General features: G+C 33.5%; 1 protein-coding gene across 1 annotated transcript in view; it reads right to left on the reverse strand.

The window, feature by feature from the left end:
* Positions 1-8,928, reverse strand: part of LOC118743755 (potassium voltage-gated channel subfamily H member 8) — an 85,035-nt gene that overhangs the window by 24,021 nt on the left and 52,086 nt on the right. The window lies entirely within an intron of this gene.

Raw genomic sequence — 8,928 nt, forward strand, 5'->3', positions numbered from 1 at the left:
AAAAGTAGTTGAGTTAAATTTAATATGACTAATGTATATGTACGTATGGTAAAACATTTAGAGTTTGAACATATTGAGCTCGACGCGCTTTTGGACCAATTATTTGCTTTATAAAATGACTTTAAGGTATATATTAAAGTTAACGATTAAGTGTGTTTGGAGGTTCCAAACAAAAAAATAAAACATTTACAAATATTGCTGTCTGCATATCTTTCATAAAAATCCGAAAATTCAATTTCAACCCATTAATGTATTTTTGAAGAGTTCTTTGTGAGCTACACATTGAAATACTAAATTGGTTTAAAATGTGAGCTTGTTATTTATGATACTAGGATTATTCGCCTCTTTTACAAAATCGTTTTCAAATTGTTCGAAAAATTTCAATTTGAAAAAAAAACCGGTACCCCATTTTGAGATTAAGAAAACATCTTATAAACCGGTTCTATTTTGCATAAATAGTTTTCCTGCAAAGAAATACTAATATTGATTTGAAACCATAACTAAAAATTACAATCAAATTATTAACAGTGAAGATAGCCTTTATTTAGAAAAGAGCAAAAGCATAACACTGGCCAACGAAATTTAGCGGCTAACATGGTGTATTATTTTTAAAAAATTTAAAGAAGCTTGAACCCTGTTCTTTTACCCCGAAAGACCAAAAGACTTTATACAGTATTAATTTTTGAAAATTTTTTTAAATGCACTGGTAAGCAAACAGTCGAACATCTCCGCATATTTTTACTTTAAAAATTTGTAAATAATTTAAAAATTTCCCTGCCGGCATTTTCTATTGCAGAAGTTAGTAATTCTACACAACATTTCTGTGAAAATCATCGCCGATGATAGCGCTACATTTTCGAGTTATTGTCCGCTCTCGTGAAGAACAGTTCTACCAAGAGGTCACGTCTTTATGAAACGAAAGCGACACCGCAATCAGGAACTATTTCGATAGGAATAATAATAACTAGAGCGAAGAAGTTGGAGGTGTTAAAGAAGATTCTTAGGTTGGTTAAATTTGTGATAAAGCGTAATAAGAAATTTGGGATACTTTTGAGATTGCAACCACAGCCGGTTTTTTTACATCTTATTCAAAAGATTCTGCCAGACCCCGTCAAAGTTCACTTTACGTGCCGCAAACATTTTTTGAAATTTTGTTGGCCTGTGTAATAAGTTCAAAGTTTTGTTTAGATCAAAAGTAAAACAAATAAAATTAGTAGAAAATTCATGTGCGATCTTATTTTATTTTTAAATTTCACTGCATTTTTTCAAACATTTTTCGGATTTTTATTTGTCACAACAACAAGAAATAGAACACAAATTAGAGGAGAAGCTCGGCCAACGACGTAGAAAACATTTAAGCGCTAAATATTCACATTTTGGCAACAAATATGATAGACTGTTCATTAGGGTGGTCCAAAAATTCATGTGAAAAAGTATAATCTGAATTTTTATACTTTCAGCCCCTTTTTCTATATCGAAAAGCTTTGTATGTATTTTATATAGGAAAAAACTACTTTTCGTTGAAATGGTATAGAATTCTTGAGAACCAATATTTTTTTATTGTTTAATTGTTTATTTAACCATTTTCTCATGGTAGCTATATTTTATAGGTCTGCCATAAAAAACTTTTGGTTTTAAAAAATGGTTAAATAAAAAACTGCTGTAAAGCATAGCGATAAGCATCAAATAACTGCACTATCCTTGAAACAGCCTATATTGTTTTCAAAAAAAAAAACAAGTAATTTTTAAGCAAAAAACAAAACCGACTTCAATTCTCATATAAAAATTTAAGATTTTCGTTAATCTCTTCATGATCGAATGATCGGATTTAATCCGAATTAGAATGAGACCACCTGTGAGGTATCACCTTTTCTTTAACAAAAAAATTATAGAAATCTGTTAACGTGGTCCAAAGTTATGCGGTAGCATACATACAAAAAAAAATTTTCCGACGAATTGATAACCTTCCGCCTTTTTGCGAAGTTGGTTAAAAATTAAAAAAAAATCGACGTCGAAATCCGCTGAATGCAATTGAGCATACATGAGTTGACTATGGCTGCCCCGCAGTTTTCACAGTTTTTATTGCATTTACCTGTGCAACTATTAACGGCACCACGATGTTTTGTTGTTTCTACATACCTATGTTTGTTGTTTTATTTATCGCAGTTGTCTGCTGTGATGACAGTAATTACAGAACCTTATCAAAAGCAGATATCTCCTTTCAGCGACAATGGTGCGTGATAGCAAAGCCGATGATACGTGAAATACCTATGCACCGTACACTAGAGCGGATCGCGAAAAAACCTCAACTCATGCATATCTAGTATAATTATGACATACACTATTACTCGAAATAAAAAAATAATATTATAATGTCGGTGGTAATGTCAGTTCAATCAATAAATTTAATAAAGATGACCCCTCGGTTAACTAATCAATATTTTCAAACTAATTTGAATTTTTTAACCGCATGGCGTACCACTCCTTCACTCAACTCAACAAAAACAGAATATACGGAAATTTTTCAAATTGCTTTTGCATACCCCGTCAGTGTTTTTGTTTCAGTTTTTCAGTTTTCTGCTTTCCCACACCGATAATCGAAGTAAAATTTAATAGTGTGGCAATGCAGCCAGCGGCAAATAAAAACCAACAAATAACGAAAAAGAGCAATTTTATGCAGATATCTACTCGTATGTGCACTCGCTGGTGTAACTGCACAGATACTAACGGTATATAGCCACTGACCCATATGAACGTTAACTCACTTAACTGGCTGTTTGTTAGTCAACATGTGAAGATTGCCATCACCTGCTCAGCCCTACACTGCTACAACACTGCTGTCAGCAACATTCCTTCCTTTCTAGTAAACAACTGCATAGTTGGCATCATCCGCCCCAATTTATTTTTATTGCCACATTCCCCAGATCGCAGTCGTGGCAAGCACATTTTACATCTTTCCCAACGGATGATGCATCCTCTTTAGTAGTAAGGAGCAATGAAGCGAAAAGTCTGTAGCACCATCACTTGAATTCCAACAGCGGTAGTGTAAGCAGTCAAAAACAGCTGGCTGTACAGTAATAGTTTGTTAACTTGAGTAACAGCTGAATGATAACCAAGCGGAATGGCGCAAGTTAAACTAAGAAAGTCGGTAAAGTTTCGCTTCACATGCAGGCAAGATTTATATACCCAATACAAAAAAGGAATTGTTATTTAAGAAAAATGCCTGATTGGTTACAAAAAAGTTAAATATGAGGAGTTTTTTCATAGATCCAATTTATATAAATACTTTCTTGATGTTTACTTTGCGCTTCCTGAGTGATACGAATTATTATATTTGGAAGGAAAGCTCTGTTGGTTTCTGATACCGTCAGTAAAAAGAAAAGAAAACAGAGCAAACGGTCTGGTCTCTTCTATGGCTAATTGCTTATTTGAAAGAATCGAGGCTTCATTTCGCCCAACAAAAATATGAGAGCTTTAAAGTATTAACTGGACATACATCTCTGGAGATAATTTAATACCATACTTTTCTGGCCATCTAAAAACTAGATATAATTTTTTGGTAATTTCAAAACAAGGCATACATATTTGGTAATTTAAAAACAGATCAAAAAATTAAGATTTTTATATGTTCAGGGACCCTTAATTTATGTCCAACGTTTAAAAAGCAAAATATTTGTGTTCCTTATTTTAACATTATATTGAATTTAACTTAGTAAACAGGTGGCAACTCTCTTTTAAATATTTTCACACCACAATCTCTTTTTTTCAATTTTTCAATTAATTAAAGTTTGAACTTGGTTTTGTAAACAGGAGGCAACGCTCCTACAAGCAGTTGAGAAATAAAAATCCTTAAAGGCCAATTTTTTTATATACATATCATAGAAATTTGTCTAACCTATTGCATATATTGAATTTAACTTTTCAAACAGGTGGCAACCCTGTTCAAAATAATTTCAAACTAAAACCTTTTTAATCCTTTTTTTCTCTAACACTCGTATTGCGATACATATTTAAACTACCTAATGCTCTTAATTAAATTTGAATTGAGTTTTCAAAACAAGTGGCAACTCTCCCGGATGTTGTTTAAAATACAGTTTTTCAAAGCTATTTTGATTGGTATTCATATTGTAGTAACAAATTTTACTTATTTTATACATTGAACTAATCTATATAAATAGGTGGCAACCCTCCTACATATAATGAAGAAATAAAGCCTTTTCAAAAATCCTTTTTGATCGATAACCATATTGTAATAATTGATTTTACATATAAAAAATTTGTAGTTAATTCGGCCCTAATATGGTTGTCGACGTCGACGTCGATGTCATTTTTTCGTCAAAGAATAGTCCTCGCAAGTCCCCATAGTATTTTTGCGGCAAGGTGTTCATTGTTTATCAGTTGGCAACTCTTTCAAAAGACAAAACGTTATTGCACATCCATAGGCCAAGGTTATTAATTTGATACCTCATTTTTATTTAAATCAAACTAACGGTACATTTCTGATGATATGACAATGTACTAATGTACATGGAATACTAAAGGAAAAACAGATCACTTTAACCCCAATCGACATACATACATATGTACGTATGTACGTAAAATGCTAAATGTTATGGTAATTTATATAAAATTTGGACACAATAATATTTCAATTGCCCTAGAGAACTTATGTTTCAAAAATGAGAGTTATATCTAGGGTTATTATTTCATATTTCAAGAAAGCATCCGACTTCCCTTAATCTGTCTACAGTCTTGCTGTAGAAGCCCTGCCTAAAGTTAAGTAATAGAGAGCCAATGGTTCTAACTGAATTCAATGAATACGACCCCTGTATCCTCGTTCGAAGACTGCATTAAGCATAATGAGCTTAACTGTGGTTTTAAAGGGCCAGGAAATTACCTTGATCCCTGCAGGAGTCTAGATTCAATCGTAAGCACTTGACTATGTCGAAAAATTTCTGTTATATATATATATGCATATGCAGTCTTATACCATTCGTGGTATTTCGTATGAGTATGCCATGCTGCGACTCTTCCCTCAATAACAGAAATTTTTCGACATAGTCAAGTGCTTACGATTGAATCTATATATATATATATATATAAGTTAAAACGCAACAGTCGCATTTGTTGCGACGCTCCCACGGTTGGCCGTTACAAGCAACGGCCACAACGTTCATGCAGTCGAGTTCGGGACGGGTTACCATATAGCACATTTAGTGTTAGACTTAGTTGTAAGAAGTTAAGTGTTAATAAAGCTTGAGTGAATCTCTAACCAATCTGTGTTTCCTTTTGGGCGGCTGGCCCGATTAATTTTTTTGACTTATACGGACTGAACGTCCGTAACTGATATATTTATATGAGAATTCAAGTCGATTTTGTTTTTTGCTTAAAAATTACTTGTTTAAATAAATTTTTCCCAGGGTGTTAGTAAATATAGCTTTTCGAATTCCAGCAACCGAAAATTTGGCAAAATTCGCCATAATTCCTAAATAATAACTAGTCTGAAAAAACGGATATAATTTTGGAAATCAGAATCCCTAATGTATACCCCAAAAATATGCATAAATAATTTTGTCCACCTAGCTTCTCCTATACGGTTTTTTTCTATATATTCGTAGGCAATTTAACAAAGAATGTCTGGCATGGCAAAGTAAAAAATTAAAATTAATTTTGCCTCAATGGAGACAGAATTGCACAATTGATATTCCAATAAGTAAAGAAATTAAATTACAAAACTTTAAATGTAAACAATCACTCGCATTGTTTATGTTATTACTGGCCAAAGTTGCAACTAATGCACAAATTGCAACATCGATCACGCTTACAACTTTGAAAGTGAAAATAATTCAAAAAAGCGTTGCCACGCGCAGCGCGCATCCGAGATTGACGCAGGTTTTTGTTAGTTAGTGAGCTTGTGAATTGGCAAAGTTCGCCGGGTATATAGGCAGGTTAAAGCAATGACCTTAAGTTGTACTCCTGCGGGTTATGGCACCGCTTCGTTTAGCAAAATCATTCCCATTCCAGTACAGCGTAATCATATTTAACTACAAACTTTGATTTTCCCTGCAGGCATACTGCGAAATTTATTAATAAGCCACATCGCAAAACCACACACTCATACACCGAAATTGTTGTTTTTTATGAGTTTAATTTAGATCGATGTAGCTTCAAGTCTTTAATTAGCTTCTCGCTGCAAACGCGCGTACAGCAGACTACCAGAAAGATTGGTACAAATGTGAGATCAAAGGCAAGCCATTGGCCTCCTTGTACTGGCATATGCACACAAATTTAAGGTTGTGTCAGACATTACATACATACGTATTTATAATAAAAATTCCAAACTAAAAGCCACTCACCTGATGTAGCGCTATGAAATCCTTTAAGTCGCGCCATTTGCTCTCATACAATGAGCGACGTGAATACATTCGTTGAATTATAGCCGTAACATTACCGAATACGACGGCATGCATTAATGCTGCAAAGAGAGGTTGACGTAGAATGGCAGAGATGGCACAGGGTAGGATTAAATGGAGTAAACGAACATAATGATGAGAAATGTAAGTTAAATAAATCTCAGTTAATTACAATTTAAATTTATGTGTAAATACATGTTAAGCGCCCTTTCATAAACAGGTTTTTTCACGCTCAAAAATTCATAGCATACTTTCAGGCATTAATCAAAAACCTTTGTCGCTTTTATGTGTGTATGTATGCTTGAAATTTATGCCTGCTTGCTGAATTTTCTCACATATTTATATCTTACCTCCAATTAGCATCATAATTATGGAAAAGACTTTTTCCGCTGTCGTATTCGCTGACACATTGCCAAACCCCACCGATGTTAGGCTGGTGAAGGTGAAATAGAGCGCCGTTGAATAGGCTTCGGCGTTGGTTATATTAGTTATGGGTATTTTCAAGCGCTCCGACAAAGCATGCATCCAACCTGTAAGAAAATTTCAATAGTTTTTTAAGTCCTAAATAATAAATATAGATGCAACAATGTTTTTTAGTGTAATTAAAATTTTGCGAATAACTGTGAAATCATTAACATTTGAACTCAAGTTCAAAGCAACTACGTGATGATACATATTATAGTAAAGGAAGACTAAAAGGGCTGCCTCGGGCTATTACCGTTTCGATTCTATTATGTAATGTATTTTAAAGTGTACCTCAATTTATTTTTTTAAATGGCAATTAGGGTACTCTGGGTATCATGGCCTCATAAAGGAACCCACAGAACATGTCTTTAACAAGAGACATGCTTCTGCTCGCAAAATAATTGAGGGTACAATCGATTTGTTAAAAAGCCGATTTCGATGTTTAAAAGGTTTGTTAGCCAACTTATTAATGTTTACTGTGCGCTACATAATATTTTCCGTAGGCGTTGCATTCCGACGATGGTGAAGTGGATGGTCTTGATCTGGAAATGGCAAGTAGAAATGTTGAAGACGAGAGCGAAAATGATCATCAGGTGATTGTAGATGGAGGGGAAATGAGGGATGAAGTTGTCCGCAGTTTACGAGTGTAAATTTTTGAATTATTTAAACACATAGTGCCTCACAGAAGTATCCGTAATTTAGTTTTTTTCACAATATTCAAAATATTTTGCATCATTGTTTATTTTAGTTTTAAATAGTTCATTCTATAAAAAAAATTCATATAAATCAATTCTGCAAACTATGTACAAAATTCACAACATTTAATCAAATGAAAAAAAATGAATCAAAACTTCACACATTTTATTCAGATATGTAAGAGTAAGCAGTCTTGTAGGTCATTCAATTTTAGTATAACGTAGTGCAAGTTTCAAGTACCTAAAAGTAACCGTTGATTTTTTAGATTTTCTTTGTCGAGGCTTTAGCATATTTTTTTCAATATAAAATGCGAATGTGAATTTTAGCACAATATAGAACTTTTCGATAACTACTCCGCATGTGCTGCAGCGGAATCAAGAACAGGTCCGTTTCATTACGATCGTTTTCGCTTTGTTTGTCCAAGTAGTTCTTAGAGAGCAATTTTAAAATACAGATTTATCAAAGCATTTGGATACAGATTATAGCAGTAACGACTTGTAAATTTTCTCAATATTATGAAAATTCCAAATAAAATATTTGGCTGACAAGCAGCATATATATGTATTTGGGTTTAATTAGCCGATTACATTTCACTCCGACTAGCCAAATTGAAAACTTTTCTAATCGAAAAAATTTTGTCGGAATCGTAATGCAGAACAGGGTTGAAAGTTATATATAAGTGTATACCATTCTATAAATTTACTACAAAAAATAAGTCCAGTCGACAAAAAATTACATCTATATAAGTTCATCTTTCAATTGGGCAATATTTTTTTTCTATAATCAAACTTTGCAGCGCATTAAATATTTAGTTCATTGTCATTCAACATTCTCATTGAATTTCGAGCCAGGATCCAAAATTGGATTTTTATGTATAACCAATTACGTAATTTCGTCAACTAAGCACTTATGTACTTACATACATATGTGTCACAAGTGTTAGGCTAACAGAAAAGTGACCCTCGCAGTCGAGAAGCAATTGTCTTTTAATCTAATTGACCATGTAATAAAAGGGATACATATTTAATAAATCAAAATTGATACGCCGATAAATTTTCTTGCCTAATTGGACTGACCTATTGACCTTTCTTACGCATCATGTCACGCAACTACAAACGCACACGCATTCTTTCATGCATGCGAATAGAGAGACAGTGATGAATGAAGTCGGTTTCGAAGAATTGCTGACGTCCTCTAAAACCCATTTCAACTAAACTCACAGTTACATATTAGCACACACACACTGGCGGCATATGTTTGCAAATGAATGATTAAGCAAGAAAGACAACTGTTGCCTGACAAGGCAGAGCAAAGCTGTTGCATATAATCCGATAGTGGAGACTATAGTAACATA

Source organism: Rhagoletis pomonella, unplaced genomic scaffold (genome assembly GCF_013731165.1).
Source record: "Rhagoletis pomonella isolate Grant_MI unplaced genomic scaffold, Rhpom_1.0 Rhpom_scaffold_00007, whole genome shotgun sequence".
Classification (NCBI taxonomy): domain Eukaryota; kingdom Metazoa; phylum Arthropoda; class Insecta; order Diptera; family Tephritidae; genus Rhagoletis; species Rhagoletis pomonella.